Source organism: Vidua chalybeata, chromosome 5, assembly GCF_026979565.1.
Source record: "Vidua chalybeata isolate OUT-0048 chromosome 5, bVidCha1 merged haplotype, whole genome shotgun sequence".
Lineage (NCBI taxonomy): Eukaryota > Metazoa > Chordata > Aves > Passeriformes > Viduidae > Vidua > Vidua chalybeata.
The window spans coordinates 58,865,219-58,882,114 of NC_071534.1; the positions used below are offsets into that span (position 1 = coordinate 58,865,219).

Here is a 16,896-nt window from a genome sequence, read left to right on the forward strand (position 1 = left end):
CTAACCAGACCTTTTCAAATCCCATGTTGGGCATCCATGCGTTACTGCCTGTCTACACAAGCTAGACTTGCCTTAGTAGTGGGAATAAAATGAGAAAACTCAATTCCTAAAGAGCAGGTCCATGGGGCAAAGGCTTGGGTTGCTGCCTGAGGAAGACTTGGCAGCAGCCACCACAGCTGTGGGAAGAGGTTACCTCCCTGGTGGTGGTACAACTGTTAGTGCTGCTGTGTGGTAAATGAGATCAGAGATCTGAGCTGGCTGGAAAAGATTTTTTTTTTCCCTTTTTTCCCTCCTTTCAGATCTGTTCCCTGGGCCAGTCCATGGTGCAGCTACATGTTGAGTTGTGATGGCATGATATGAAGACAGCACAAAAATAGACTGAAGGCACAGATGGGAGAGACTCTTCCAACAATGCTCACCAGCTGCAGCCTGAATGACTGCTGAGGCTCCTCCTTCCCAACAGTTAACAAAAGCTCTGTTAGGCAATGTCTTCAGCAATCCTGAGGCTTTGCACTGGGGAAAGTCTGCTCTTCTTCCAACATTTGTCTTCACATGCCAGCTTCCCCTCCTCATTGAATATGAGCAAGAGGAGCAGATGTGATAAATAAGACAAACAGGAGGATGGATTCTGAAAAGGTGGTTGAGATCCAAAGGTGTAACATCCTGCTGCTAAAATACATCCTTGAATAGTGGGGATCAAGGACTGGTCTATGTGGAGAGGCCCAGCTTTGCAAACTGGGTGTCTGAGCAGCATGCAGGGGAGCAAACATAATATAAAGGTTCACACACAGATGTCAAACTGCAGTGTCAGAACCAAACTACTGCAAGTTTGTTTTTTTTGGTTTTTTTTAATCTCAAAGAAGAAACAAAGTGCAAAGAAGAAACAGCTTGAGTTGCTGAGGGCTAGTGGCATCAGGCTGAAGGACAGATCCAGCTGGGGTGAGGTATTTGTAAAGTTCTTTGTGAAGGGCTGTGTGTCCATCTGTGCTGTGTGTCCATCTGTGCATGCTATCCTATCCAGGATACACTGGAAGAAAACTGAGAAATACTAATAAATTGTGTGAGAAATTACATTTCTTGGGTCTGAGAGGCTGGTTTCCTCATAAGCAACATGTTTTACAGGAATCTTTTTTGAGCCCTAAGCTGAAGGACGTTTTCAGCAAGCTGCTTGCCTGTGCATTTCCCAGTGCACAGCTGATGTGAGCAGACATGGCATGTCACAGCCTGGAACGATTTCCAGTCTCAGTGCAGGTCAGCAGCTATGCCATGTCTGCAGAGCAATTTGGCACATTTCTAGTTTAACCCAGTTAATCAGATCAGCTTCTTAAAATTATTTTTTTTTCAACACTCCAGGAAAAGCAGTCTACTTCAGCTGAAAGAATAAAAGACTCTTCTCTCAAAATACTGACCACATTGTGTGTACTTATTGAGAAACTTCATGTAGGAGTTGTAAACCAAACAAATCAAGATCAATCCTTCAGGAAAATACAACCTCAGAACAGGAGAGGCTTATTTCAAAGTCATTACCCAAATAAGTGTTGTCTGTATGAGAAAAAAATCTTGGTATTTAGGAATATGCCCTAGAATGTGAAACATTCTTCAGTTCTGTGAAGAAACATATTTATTTTGCTGATTATTGCTGATGGAATAGTGCTTTGAATAACTAATGAATAGTGGTTCCTTCCACTTGGATATTTCTTAAACCCACATACCCTTAAGGAAAATTGTAACTCTTGGCCTTTTGTGGGGCTTTGCGCCTTGCCTTGGGGCCATGACTCTGTAACATCTCACTACTAGATTATATCACACTTGAAGTGGAGGCAACTCTGCTTATTTCAAAGTGCTTACTAAAAAGATTGAAAAAAGTAACTGTGCTGTATGCAATACCTACATAGTAGTTATTATTTAGGATATCATGGAGACTCTGCAAAGGAATATCTCTAAATTCAACATTTTCTTGGATCCAATCAGGACTGAAATGATTTGGATCTGGCTGATAGATAAGTAACACAGATAAATTGCATATTCTGCCTGTACAGACTCACCTGTGCCATGTCTCCTGTTATCTTGGAGATACTCTTTGACCCTGAAACTCCTCATTTAACTGCTTGTATTTATGTCTCGAGGGCTTGATCTGCTGAAGTCAGTGGAAGCTTTGCTCCTGATTATAGTGGGGCATGTCTAGGCTCAGCAAAAGCATGGATGAGGTTGAAACTGCAGCTTTTCTTCTGCCTCCTCATCTGCACCTTTGGACTGCAGTTTAACTGTACTAGTTTCAACCAAACCTCTGACTTTACCTCCTGCTGTGCTGCATGCTGCCACCTTAGCTCCCTTTGGGATCCCTGTATTTTTTTGAGTCTATCTTATCTATTTTCACTCCAGGTAAGAACAGCTGTGCTGGTTTGGATCATCTAACCCATTTATCTACTCTGCCTTCAACAGGGGCTGTAAGCAGATTTGTATCAATCAGTTATTGCTACTTCCAACGATTTTCAGCTCAGAGGATTTCCTGAACCTGCTGTGGCTTGCCTGTGGCATGGACCCCTCCAAACACTTGAGAGAGCATGCAAGTTCCTTGCATCCTCAGGGTGCTTTGGAAAGAACCTCCTCAGCAGATCCACTGCCTGCTGCATGACAAACTCCTTCCTTCTGTTTGCTTGGAACTTGGCTCCTACCAGCTTCGTGATCTGGTCCCTCATTGTCCTGGAGACACAACCAACACTCCATCCCTATCCACTCTCTCTGTGTCATTGATGATATCATAGCTTTTCCTGTTCTGTGCCTCACATCTCATATCTTTTCCAGCTTTAGAAGGCCTATTCTCCTGCACTGTTCCTTGTACAGAAGTTGCGTCACACATTTGCTCACCCTGAATCTCACCTTGAACCTGTTACTCTCCCTGAATCTTTTCCATCTCTTCTCTATTCTTTTCAAGGGCCCAGAACTGCACTGAGCATCCAAGGTGCATATACAAGATGGATTTATACAGCAGCATAGTGATCTTTCTACTTTATTGGGTTTTCCTTTTGTACTAATTCCAAACATTTATTTGTTCTTTGACTGTTGCAGAGCAGTGATTTTATATTTTCAAGAAAGTATCTACAATAGTTCAACCAAGGCTTCCTTTCTGAGTAGCATCAGTAAGCATGGAAAGCATTATTTACATGTGAAAATGAAGCTACTTCTCCTTAAATGCATTAATGGCTTTACACATGCCTAGACTGAATTTTATTTGCCATTATTTGGGCTGGTCATTCTCTCTCTTAAGATCTTCTTCAGGACTTTACCATCTGCCCTTGTATTCCCGACAAAAAACTTTGTATTTGTACTTTGTAAGTTTTTGACCTCCCTGCTCATCAAATCTTGCATTTCTCTGCTCTGGCTTCCCACTCCTGCTCACATCTCTGCCTTTTCCTTGCTTTCACCTCTCCAAAGGCTCACAATATCCTTCAGATTTCTTCACTTGGACCCATCATCCTTCACATTCGTTGTCTGCAGCCTACAATCCAGAAAAGTCATACTACTTTTTTTGTACTTTCTACTTTGCCACGTGGTTGAAATCATGTCAAACAGGGTTGTACCAAACCTCCAGTGTCTGAAGGGAGATTGTCTCTGCTGCAAGGGAGAGAGAGAGAGAGAGAGAACAGGATGCTCCTGCCAGGCAAATGAAGTAATATTTAGGAATTTCCAAAATTACTCATTATGCCATTTTTACTTTTTGAAAGTTATAGAAAATAAAGTTGTGGGTTTTGCTAACAGGAAAAAGAGGATTTATTAGCCTTTTTTGACCCTAGTGGTTAGCCAAAGTTTGTATTGTTTCAAAACCTAGCTGTTTATTTACAAAGAACAGGCACTGCTTTCTTTGCTTAACATGAGGAAACACTTTGCTTGCAGCTCCGAGCTCTTTTCCAGTGAGTGCTGCCTGCAGTCTGTGCTACCCAGCAGCAGCCGGCAAAGAGCTTTGCCAGCGCAGCTCAGCTCCCTCAGAAGACTTGTGTCATGTGCCTTCCTTTTGGATGGTGGATCCTATTGTTCCAGATAGTTTATTCCATAAAGGAAGTTAGTGGTTCCCTGTGAGAATGAGCCTAATGAGAGTGAATAAAGCTGCAATATCTTCTGTTTCCAACAAGCTTCAGCATGATTTATGATGGACGGAACTTCATAAGGAGACAGTGGTCTTCCAGTTGTGTTGATTTTTCAAGAAGAAATAATCTGTCTGAAAACTCTCATTATTTTCACTACTTTCTTTCACCAGAAAAGCACACTTCAGGCATGCAGTCTTCATACCATAGACAGCTCTCTGGAAGTCCTAGCAAAGTCAAGCCTTACTGTAATAACAGCATGTAATTCCACCATGGATGTAATGTTAGATAGGCTCAAGACTTTCAGAAATTAACCTCCTGGCCAAGCTTCCCCATTGAAAAGTTGAAAGTACATTGCATCTTTTCTTGTTTTCAAGGGTTTGTAAGGGGACTGTCTCTTATGAAAAGGTTAGGGAGAGAAAGAGTTAATTTGGAAATCTGAGCTGGTTTTAATGACATTCAGAATTTGCTGCATCTTTTCTGCACTACATAAAAAACTGTCAATAGGTCTGCGAAATTCTGAAAAAATGCATGTGGCAACAACTGACTTCAGCTCCTGGCGTCAAACCTTTGCTTCTTCTCCATGTAGGAACATCTCTTGGTCTTTTCCAGTGATTTTTCTCATGGGGCTGGTCTGATTTTCCTCCCTCCATTCAGACTGGTCCATACTACAGTTTGGAACACATCTCTGAACATCTGAGGTGATATAGGTCTGAGCAAACCTCCTGTAGCCTGTTCACATTTTGAGTATGTTGCTCAACATCACTGCTAGTAGCCACACAAACACAGCCTTACAGACCAGCCAGGCACTGCCACTGCAATTCCCAGTCTCTGCACGGTGTAACCCAACTCATGGCAGAGCAGGAGGGACAGCATCTCTTCCATAATCCAGGCATTTTTTGTTCAGTGTCCAGGCTTTTTCTGAGCTGTCTGCTTAGGAAGACATGCTCTCTGCTCTGCTTCAGAGGAAAAGAGCAGAGAGGGCTTTCTAACAGCAGCCTTCTCCTACATATTCTCACTGCAGAGGGCATAAGTGCTTTTTCCCAAGAGACAGTGCCTCTTTTCTTGTTACAGATGCTGCTTCTCACACTCCACTTTATGAGAGGCCATATTTTCAGCTTAAGGTGTGAGTAAAGAGCAAAAGCAAAGAAGTCCTCCAGTTGTGTGAGTGTTATTACAGCATGGCAGCACAGCCACTTCCTCGCTCTGGTGCATGTCAGCATTTGGATTACAGATTTACCAGTTTACAAGTTTACAAGGGTAAAACACCCATGGGCAGCTTGGTGGGCTGCTACAGGCACCTGAGAGCTTTCCCTTGACTGTAACTTTGGTTATTACTCCTTCTCAGGTTTCTCTTCACCTTCAGCATCTCAAAGAGCAATTGTCTGTCCAGGAAGAGTGTCCCAGGCTCCCTTACACAGAGCTGCTCTGCAAGTGTGGTGCATTAGACCTTTTTCCATGTAAAAGCCCAACAGTGAGACCTGGGCAGCTTTCTGCATATGTCAGATGTGTAAGCTCAGGGTTAACACAGGCTGAGACAGAGTTCCATGTGTCAGACAGGATCTTCTGTGCAGCTGGAGGTGAGCACACACAGCCTTGCTAAATCCCCAAAGGCTCATGAGCTTCTCCCAATGGTTCTTCAGTACATCCCCTGTTGCTAGGCCCAGGCTGATGGGAACAGGAGAGAGGGGGAGATGTTGCCCATAGAAATGCACTCTTTCTGCAGATCTGTCTGCTATCCCCACTGTCTTGCAGCTCTTTGACTCTTGTGGTCCAAGAGCCTCCAGATACATCTCAGACCTGAGTGGAATCATCTTTTCTTTAAGGTTTTGTAATAATGAAGAGACACCATACTGGAAAACAAAAACACTAATTTGAACTAGTACAGACCAGGGAGTTACAATGAAATGACTACTTTTATTGGATAATTTTCATGGTCCTTGTTGCAAATATGAAAATGCAGCATGGCTTATAATGTGTTAAGTTTGTACTACAATATACTTCATTAGAAATTAATGACCTTGCCTATCAGACACAATTAATTGAAATTTCCTATGGAAATATAAATAGTTGCAGTTTCCAAAAAACCAAGTGTTGATACTTTATACATATATTTTTCATTGCATTGGCTAGTTTGTCCTTAATCCAATAATAAACGTTTAGTTGTTCAACTCTGAGAAAAAAATTTTGGCATCAAAAAGCTGACAAAATTCAGTATTTGAGTGGAGAAGAAGTTCTGCTTTCGTAGGTTCAGACTCCACTAATGATTAGCTCTTGGTATGCAATAATTTACACACTGTCAAAACAGGAGTTTTTGCAAAATTTGATTTTTCATTTGTAATGCTTGAAGTCACTTGCAACATTACATGCATAAATAGCAATTCTTATGTGAAATCCCCACATGTATATGTTTTATTTCAACCAGACAAACCTGCTGCAGTTTGAGCAGCAGCTCAACCCAAAGCAGAGGCCAGGAGCCCACAGTGGAGGGTGAGAGGGGTGAAGGACTGCATCAAGCAGTCAGGTAAACAAAATGCTTGTTAATCTTTGCCCTCGGCATGCAGCAAGCGTGAGGGAGCAAGCTCTCATCTGGAAGAGTATTTGGAGAGAAGTAGCAAACATGCTATAAATTAACACCCTTGTTGACTTAATGAAAACCTTCCTGCCTTAACAACCTGCCAGACAGGGGTATGATTGATCTGTCTTCCCAGCAGTGCTCCCTACCACAGAGGAAATGTGTGTATGCTGTGAAGGATGGCTGGAAATGAGCAGTGAGAGCAGCTGTCCCAGCCAAAGACGGGCCATGTCCCAGCAGTCTCCACAGCACTGGGTTTGAAGGGTGCTGCACCTGTGTGTGTGCTGCCACCATGGGAGATTTGTCACCAGCAAGGACATAGCCGAGACTTATTAAAAGGATCTGTGGTTTAAACAAATCGTAAACAGCCTCAGGGCACTGTGGTTCAGCTGGACTCAGCTTGCTCTTTGCCTCTGAAGCTTCTTGTTACCAGAAGCCTGACTACAAAGACGTGGCTCCTTTCATGTGGTGTCCTGCCAGGCTGGGTCACAAGTGTGCTACTGAGAGCACGGGTCTACTCCAGTGTCTGCCACTGGGCCCTCCTCTGCCTCTCTGTGGGAGACACCAGTTCCTCTTCTTTATTATTTGGAATTTGGAGCAGTGAATTGCTAAACCATCCAGCATCTAAGCCTTCTGGGAGACAAATATAAAGGCAATTTCTCTGTCACCTTTCTCATGCCTCTTCTATGGATCTACATGTATAATCCAGCCAAGGGCTTTGGACTAGAAGATTGTTTTGTTATAATCAACGACAAGTTTGCTAAAAATTAGTGTCTTACTGTTTTCATTTGATATGTATTTTTGAGGGATGCTGAGAGGTTGTGGATGACATGCAGTGGGAGGCACAAGGAGGACTTGTTTCTCCCTTAATAGTGGTCTGAATCTGCCCTGGTTAATTGGTTAATCCTAATAAACATTTGCCAGCAGCTTGGCTTGTAGGAGGGAACTGTGAGGATCAGTCTCAAGCGTGGCTTTGCTGTCAAGAAGAGCTATTTTATATGCAGGCCTTCTGATGCGGCAAAGAGCACAGGAAGGGTATTTCCTTCAGCTTGGGCTCAGAAAAGTGAGAAGGAGTAGCAAGAGGTGCTGCTCCTCTTGCTGATGTGCCCTACAGTAGGTTGCAACCAGGACCTTGTCTTTGCATAGGATTTTATACTGCAAATAGCTATTCCATATTTGCTCTTTGTTGAGAAAAGAAGACCATTTTAAATAGCAGATTCCAGGCAGCAATTTCTAGGGCCCAAGAGCTGGATATTTCTGGTGCTGCTTCTGGCGGAGGTGAAGGACAGATTGGGTTGTAGAGGCACGAATAAACTTGCATGTAGGAGCTGGCTTTTTGGGAGCTGCTTTAAAGCATTTTGACAACACACCTTCCTTTCTGCCTTGTACCTTTCCAGCCTTTAAACAGCAGATTTCAGCACACACAGCTTCTGCTCCTGGACTTGTACATTTACAGCAAATGAATTTTCTGCTGTAGTTTTGCAGTCACTCTGGGCTGATACTTTCTGCTGCCAGTGTTGCTCCCCACCCTCCCCACTGTGCCCAAGGCGCAGCAGCCCTTGCTCCCGACTACCAACTGCACAGTGAGGGACAGTCCTGGGGTGGGACCCACACCAAGGAGGACGTTTCATTGAGATCTGGTGAAGCAGAAGAGAGGAACCAACAGGAAGGTGCACTGGTGTCCTGCTATGTTAGAGGTATTTCTGGTAGCATGGAGTTATATAATTAAATGGAGAATGTATAGCAGAAATTTCAGCCATGAACCTTGTTTCAGTGTCCCTGATGTGAAAGGCTGTGCAAGGGCTTCTTTGTGCAAGAGAGGCTGCAAAAGAAGGAGCAGGATACTCAAGGCAAGAGAGATTTTGGTAAATGTGTGAAAAAGAAGCAGTTGATGCAACATTTCCTCTCTTAAGCAAGAGGCAGCTCAGCTCTCATGGCAGCTTAACTCTGTGTGGGTCCCAGAGCCAATATGAGCAGAGGTGCTGGCACGGGGATAGTCCAGGTGGGATCAGAGGCAGGTTCTCCCACCAATGTAACCCTTCATACTTCTTTGTCTGGTTTCCCTCCCCTGCACCCCCTCCCCTTTAAGAAAAATACTGTTTGTAATTTGGTTCATAATTTTGGAAGCAGGGAGAATTTGTTTACCGAGCACCAGTTTAGCTCAATTTTCCCATGTTTCTGCATGGCAGTCTTGCACCAGGGCTATTTATAATGACAGTGTTTGTTAAATCTGAGGTCTGGCATTGTGCTGGCTATTATGGCTGGCAGAAAGTCTGCCCTCTAATGCTACGTCTGCTTTTGCACCTCTTTCTCCCACTCAGTTCAGGATGAAATATTCCCGTTCTTTTCATGGCTTAGTTTTACACCCTGGTTAAATAAGAAAAATATGTGTGCTTCGTAATAGTGCTTGCTTGTTCTTCATCAGATGTGACCTTACACATGTAGAAAGTGTTTTCTACTCTCCAAAAAAAGAAAAAAAAAAAAAGGGGGGGGGGGGGGGGAAGCAAGTTGGAGCCATACCAACCTAGAGATAAAAGCTACCAGGAAGATAAAATGTCATCCTAACACAGCAGGACTGAGCCACAGGACAACTCCAGAAGCAGCTTTCCAGCAGTGCAGCCCTGCCAAGGAATCACAACCTGCTGCTGTGGCTGCTGCCATCGGGGGTTGGGTTTTCTTAGTAGCGTCACTCGAAACGCGGCCATTAGCATACTCTGAAGCGACAGGCAGGCAGAGGAGGGCAGTGGGCAGCCCTCCCACCAGGCTGTCTCCCGACAGCTCCACCTCTGCCTACCCAATCCCTGCTGCATTGACACAGCTGTGGGTAAATATCTCTTTCTCCTCCTGTGTTCCAGTAGTGTTTTTTCAGAGAAACCTCTGCCTTTGGCTGGTGAACAGCCAAAGCACTTCTCATGGCTTTCTCTGTTCCCAAGGATGTAGGCTCTTCAGACCTTTAATAGGACCTTCATTGTCCAAATCCAAATATCTTTCAAGCCTTTCTCTATTGAAATTATGCACCAGATGTCCACGTTAGGGCCATAAGGATTTGGCATTTGCAGATAGGCAGGAGGAAGCGCAGTGAAAGGAACCATTTTCTCAGTAACAGACTCTGCTGAGGGCTATGTTTATGTTAAGCCATGCTCTCACTTCAGACCAGTGCAATGAGCCATCCATGGCACAAAAACACACAGGGTGGTGTATTTTTCAGTGGATTCCACCTCTGAGGACTTTCCTGGTTTCTGGCTGCTGCTCAGCTGACAGAAGTGCTCAGGTCCAGACCAAGCCTTGTTTCTCTGGTAGGTTTCTCCCATGTTGCTGCCCATCAAGGGTGCCCATGAGGTTTTGACTGGGAGGTGCAACCACTGCTGCAAGATGGGGGGAAAACTGCAATATATCTATATTTGCTTTTTAAGTTTCTGCCTGCTAAACTGGTGAGTAGCTGGTGTACACCAGGAGCTTTCAAACCCTCCTCTGGTCCAACACAGCGTTACCTCCCCCATCCACACCAGGCTGGCACTGCCTGGCCTCTCACCAATGTGAACTGCATTGGCAGAACCTCCGTAATTATGTTAATATTCAGGCATCACCTGTAGTATGGCCTAGTCCTTATTTGTATGAACAGGGAGACATCAGTGACATCAGGGAGCGTAGTAATCTCCCCTTATGCTTCAGTAAGAAAGTTTTCAATGCAAATGCACAGTAATACTGTGACAGGTGATTTTTCAATGGCTATTTTCCAAAGCAACGAAGAGAAGGAGAATTTGCCTTTGAAGATAAAAATTGCTCGTCTGAGTGGGTGCACAGCAGTGGCAGCATCACACCAGCAGCACTGGGTGTGTGCCTGGACAGCTGCTCCAGCTGCATTCCCTGCAAAGGGCTGAGCTCCCAAATGTTATGTCCACAGAAGGTAATAGAAAAATCTGTGTTAGGGAGTACATAACTTACCTGAGACCACACTCTGCAGAGACTTCTTAGCTTGCTTCACATTCCTTTTCTGAATAGGAAAAAGAAAAAGGAAGTTATTTCTCTGGAATGCTTTGATGACTGCTATTTGTAAATGCTTTCAATTATTTTTTGCCTGTTATGGAAGCCTAGAAGGCCACACCTGTGGATTATTCCTATCTTGTAGATGATTTTTCTCCCCCTGCTGTGTCAGAAATCAGCCTGGTGGGCTGAAGCTAAGCATTTTGAAACAACTATCAAGTTTGTACATCTGTGCTTTTGGGTTTTTTTTTTTTGTTTGGTTTTTTTTTTTTTTTTTTTGGTGTTTTTTTTTTTTTTTTTTTTTAGTTTGGGTCTCCCCTCCCCCTAGTTAATACAAAGAAGACTTCTCCAATTAGCCTGACTGACTTACCTCTTAGCCACTTCTCTTGAATACTCTGGAAGTCACTGCAGCTGTGAGGAAGTGATTCCCAAGTTTTAAAGGAAAAATGAGCCTGCCCTCTAGCTGCTGAGTGCACTCTTGTTTCAATTTCCTTGACTTTCCCAGAGCATCCAGGATAGAAAGTCAGTTTTGCTCCCTCCCCTCGTGCTTCCGGAGCTCTGATGGTCCTTGTCATGCCCAGGGGCTCCAGCTGTATTTGCCACACGGTTCCTCTGCATGGACACAATCATCTGGATGGTAATTAACTGATAAGGACAGCTGTGTTGTGACTTTTGCACAGCAAAGCTGGCTCTCCAAGCCACGGGGCAGCAGTTTGTGGCATAATTTCACCGGCATTGCCTTTGCTATGGTGAGGAACCCATGCTTGAAGGGCAGGACAATGTCTCACAGCCCTCAGGGTCTGGTGATGCACAGCACCCAAGATCAGCACCCGGGTTTAAACAATGTATAGGATAAGGACCACACTGATGAGGGGAGAAATTAGTTTAGGGGTGTCAGCATAGCTCAATGATTTTTGGCTGTGGTAAAGCCTAGCACTGGCCTTTCACAAAAGAAAGTAATTTCTCCAGTGGTCTGAAAGAAAAAAATGGCACATCATTTCCGAAATGTTGAAAGAGTTGCTTTAAGTGTTTTGGTTTGTTTTTTTTTCCCCTAGAAAAATAAAATAATTTCTTGCAGAGAAAACTTTCAAGTACTTTCAAGAGGAAGAATTCTGTTTTTAAGCATTTGAAATAGAAACCAAGAAATGAATATTTAGGGAAAGTGGCTTCTTTTTAAATGCTGCCTCTGCCTAATGAAAACGCCAGGGATAACATGGTCCAGTTCCTTTCTTTGCCCAGAGTAACTTGGACAGCCCTTGCCCTGATTTTGTGATGATAAAGTTCTTCCTTTCACAGAGCAAATGCATGCTCTGTGTCCTCTGACAGGCATCGTGCCTGGAGCGGGGCTTGTCCCGAGGGACCGTGCTGCTGGTCCTTGCGGGGTGTCCCTGACCTGCTCTGCAGACACCGTCTGTCTTTGCTGGCGGCACGCTGGGGCTGGCTGGGGCACACAGGCATTCAATCAACACAGGGGTTAGGCCACCTTGTTGAGAAAGGAGCAAGACAAATCAAATTACCACTTTTGGAGGCAGAACTTCCCGTTTCTTGGAGAAATGGCCTAACTGAAAGGCTATGGTGTAACACCTTTTGTCTGAAGGAAAATGGCTGTAGGGCACTCAAAGAGCAGCTGTTGAGCTGTACAATAAAATCCTCCCCGACCCTTGCAAGAAGTTAGAAAGAGGGAAAGACCTCTTTAAGCATTTCTGATTTTTTTTCCCTTGGAAAACTAGGATTTTAACTAACATGAACTTTGTGGTGAGTGTCCACCACCACTGAATGCTTTAAAAGTAAAATGTACAACCTCCTCTCTGCCAGATATTTGGTGAAGGCCATGGCCCAGAGGGGTAAGGTGAGCAGCCAAATGGGTGCAGGCTCCGTGAAGGCTTTGAACATGGCAGAAAACAGGAGAGAGCTGTAAACACAGGCCAAGGAGGCGGAAATTTCTCGGGGGAGTCTGAGGGTGCACTGAGGGGCTGGTGACAGGCGGCTCTTGGCCGGGGCTGCCGCGGGGCAGGTTTGCAGCGAGGCCCGGGCCGTGCTCCTCAACAGCGGGCTTGAGGCGTACGGAGCCGGCGGCAGAGGTGGCGTGTCTGTAAATCACGTTCAAGAAGGACTTTTCCGCTTGGGAAGCCGCTAGGTGGCATGTGAATGCAGCAGAAACCAAGAGCAGGAGGCAGAACAGGCTCCTCCGGCTCCTCCTCCGGCCGGAGGGGCCATCGCCGGCTCAGGCACTCGGGCACAAGCGCCGGCTTGTTCGAGTGACTGTATTCTAACATACCTCAGCTCTGTGGGGTTTTGTTTGTTCTGATTATTTGGCTGGGATTTTGTTTAATGGTGGCTTCTCTACATTTTATTTGTTTGTTTGTTGGGGGGATTTTTAAATGTTTTCTTTGGTGTTTTGTTTTTGTTTTGTTGATTTTTTTTTCTTTAAAAAGGAAAGAGAAAAATTGGGGATTGTGGGACACAATATTTTAGCAGGCAGGACCAGCTCACGGTTCTCCACAGATACCTCCTGGGGTACGAACCAGGAGGGATGTAGTCACCCACTTCCCTGGCAGGCCATGTTACCTCCTCCTGTCTTTTCAGCTTTAAACAAAGTGTTATTTTACACAGATGTTCACCGACTGGACCTTTAACTATGGCTAGATATATTTTTTAAAGGTCACTGAAGAGCCACCATGACTCTATACTATTGCAGTATTAGAGCTGTTATCCAGCTCTGTTGTTTCTGCCTGGTGGTGAACCATTTGGTCATTTTCTTGTGGTTTTTTCTTGTGGTGTGTGTTTGTTTTTAATGTTCAAGTTGAACAAACTCCAACAAAGATCCCATGCAAACCCAGATGACTAATTGAGGCTACTTATTTGTAGCGATGGGCTGCAAACACATCTTTGTTTCAATAGGTAAAAGCATCTTCTACAATGAGCTTTTGATACGTTCCTGCAGTAATTTTTGCAAGTAACAACCCAGAGGTCTTTTAAATTCTCCCAGTGTATTGTTGGCATACACCAGTTTGGAAATAACCCTCTGAATCCTGGTCCTCTGGATTGCTTGATCATGGCACAGAATGATATTTTCTACCAGCTATCCAGCTTGCAGGAATATTTCAATTTGGAACAGAAAAATTAGTGAATGAACCAATTGAATGGTATGCTAAAATATATGAAAAATAAAGGGTACTTCTACAAAAAATGTGGAAGCATAAATAGCCCTGGCTATACACAGGAAGATCCAGGTTCTACCAAGTAATGAGTCCTGGTCCCTAGATAGAGAGAGGTAGAGAAGTGTTTTGAAAGGCAAAGAGGCACCTTAGTTGTGCACTGGGCATCCTTTGTACAGCCACCACCAATCACCCATGAAAGCTGTAGGTTGGATGTGTGAAACATGAGGGCAGGGACATGTTCCCACTCCATCACATGCAAAGAGAAGCCAGTCCCTAATTTGATTATGAATGACAGGGACTCACCACTAGCTCTGGAAATGATATCCTGCTTTCATTTTTCTGCCCATCCAATATTTGGGTAGTATTGGCTGGATGGTCTCTATCTGCAGCCTACACAGCTACTAAGGACTGTCAAGACATCCATGCTTCTGCTGTTTCAATTCTTGAGTGGATTTATAACTGAAGGAACAATTTAGAAGTTTTAAGAAAGACTTGCTGTTTTGACTACATTTGATTTTTCTGCATAAACACCACTAAGGGCTTTTCAAAGCAAACTGATGTGTTTGCTTTTGTAATTTCAGCATTTGCTGTCAAAACAACCCTTTTAGTGGCTCTCTTGTTCCTGTGGTATGTGGGCCTGTTTGGCTGGCTTTTGGCTCTGTAGTTCAGAAGAATCTGTAGAACTGAGCGAAAGGATAAAGGCAATCCAGCCACTTTAAAAAAGAAAACCAAACCCCAAAGAAACAAGTTATTTAGTAATTTCGGACTGATTTCCTCCTTTTGTCTAAGGATTCAGGCTGTAACAATTGGGCATTGGGGCTCTATATGTTTCTGCTGGTTCAAAGTAAATAGCTGTGTTGTATGGGAGCAGTGATGGACCTATAAGCAATAAGATGCATTAAAAGGTTGAGGTAGCATTGGATTTACTGTGAAGAGAGATGGTGCTAAAGGAGCCCAAACTGCCTGTTTCCAATAACTGTTGTCTCCTGCCCTCTGCTTAGTTCAGGCATGTTGCCCTCTCCCTCCCTTCTGCAGAGTGCTTTGGCACCCTGTTTTTTTTGGCTTTTTTTTGCTTTTTTTTTTGGTTTTTTTTTTTCACTCTGCCAATAAGTGCTTCCCCAGGACCCAGCTACTGCTCTGACCCTGTCAGATAATGAACATGGCCTGAGCATTTAAGTTCATGTAAATTAAAGCACAAGGAAAGATTTAGTCTTAACTGCATTTGATTTTGACATGCTGATGCTGCATGCTGTAGCACACAGGCACAGAGACCCTTGTGTACCAGGAACAGATCTTGGAGAAGAAATCCCCATGAGGAACACCAAATGGAAATGGTTTCACTTTCACAGACATCTGAGAAATCAGAAATGTTCACTATTTATTTTAGAATGAACCTAGGTTCCTGGGCCTTTGCTGTTCAGCAGAAAGGTCATGGAGATCATTTGCCTCTCTGTAACAGCCTCGAAGTAACCAGAGAGGTATTCACTGGGCAGTGACAGACTAAGAATCAGTCCCTGCTCATGTCTGGTTTCAGGTGGGAGCTCTGCACCCTCTTGCCCATACACAACAGGATGGGATAAGGTGTGCCAAGGGGGCTTCCTGAGGAAAACAGTTTCACCTGGTTTTAGTTTATTTGCCAGAAACTCAACCCTTGTTTTCCTACAGCCTGGCTGCTCTCCCAGAACCGGGGATGGTCTCTCTTGCTTGGAGAAGAGGTTAAATGTCCACAGCTCTGTAGCACTGTGGCCTTAGGCTGGTTGCCTGGACTGGTGCCTTCAAATTTTTGACATTTTTCATCTAATGTGAGCTTAATCAGTTCTCAGTATTGTCACATTTCAGCTAAGTTTAGACAGCAAGAGAGCCCACTCTTTGGTTGCTATTAGGTGAAGTTGGAGAAACACAAAGTGGGCTGGAGGAGGGGTCACATAAGGACAGATGGTCATAAGGAAGGATATTACAAAGGATTGACCAGAACCTCGCATCTGGGCTGTAGCCATATCCCATCTGACCTGCTCTGCAGGGTCTTAGCTACATGAACTGTGTTTCCAAGACCCCAGCAGATATGAGCAGAGGGTTTTTATGCTGCTATTGCAACACCAGTTTTCCCAAGAATTTTAGCTAAGCTCACCACTGTTCCACTCAGATTCCTTGGAAAAAGGTCATTCTGGCCCCACTTTGGGAAAGTGCTTATTTCTTCATCAGAAACTGGTGTCCTCATCCAACCTCAGTGATGTAAGGCACAGATAGGGAGGGGCCCTGGTGTTTGGCCTCAGGCCAAGTCAGCAATAAGGACACACCTGCAGCACTATGTCAGCAGGGATTTTAGTTTTTCTACAGCGAAAACAACACATTTTTTTTTCCCTAAAATTTTTTTAAAATGTTGACTGAGATAACTACACTCCTACACTCTCAGCCAAAACAGCTACCTGGTAAAACTTTGCAAAGCAGAGGCTGATCCAGGGTTTGCACTTTGATATTGCAGTAGAAATGTTGCCTAGGACTGTGGGAAAAGAATGAAGTTCCTCAGGCAGTGCTAGGTTTTTAAAAAGCAGCTCATGACTGTGTGTTTAGTTTCCAGCTCAAGGCTTTCAGTGTATGTTCCTCACCAAAGGGTTAGCTTACTTTTCCAGGCACTGTGTTGGTCTATGTGGTACAAACCAGAGGCAGCTAATTCGCAGCACATGGAGCAAGAATCTTCAGGTCTTATGGGTAGGAAGGACCCTAATTTAAAGAAGCAAAATGAGATCACAATTAAAAATACTTTGATGCATTAAAATCTTGCATGTTGAATGCTAAAGTGTTTGGAATGTGAGCACTTTTAATATTGAAATATCTTAATTAGGCTATGTAATAAAAATATTTTGTTCTGGCAGCACCCAAACAAAACTTTTAGCCTTATCCAAATGGGTGTTTACATTCTTTTCCTATTAAATGTCACTGAAATCATCCTGTTTCCTGGGGTATCTGGGTTTCAACACAACTGTGTTTACCCATGCAGACCATTCTGTTAGAAAATTTTCAGCTCTTTTTAGCTATGACTATTGGCTAATATAGAATCAGTTAACTTACCTGCTGTATAAATTTACTCTAAGAA

General features: G+C 44.0%; 1 long non-coding RNA gene across 2 annotated transcripts; it reads right to left on the bottom strand.

Annotated features, from left to right (window-relative positions):
- Positions 1–816: 816 nt before the first annotated feature.
- On the bottom strand, positions 817–12,788 carry LOC128788343 (uncharacterized). 2 transcript variants are annotated; one of them, XR_008431042.1, is made up of 4 exons: positions 12,443–12,788; positions 11,012–11,253; positions 10,603–10,651; positions 817–1,038 (listed from the first exon to the last, which is right to left on the bottom strand). It is a non-coding gene; the product is annotated as an uncharacterized LOC128788343 (long non-coding RNA). The 2 variants fall into 2 exon arrangements; XR_008431041.1 differs by having other exon boundaries at positions 11,012–12,788.
- Positions 12,789–16,896: the final 4,108 nt, after the last annotated feature.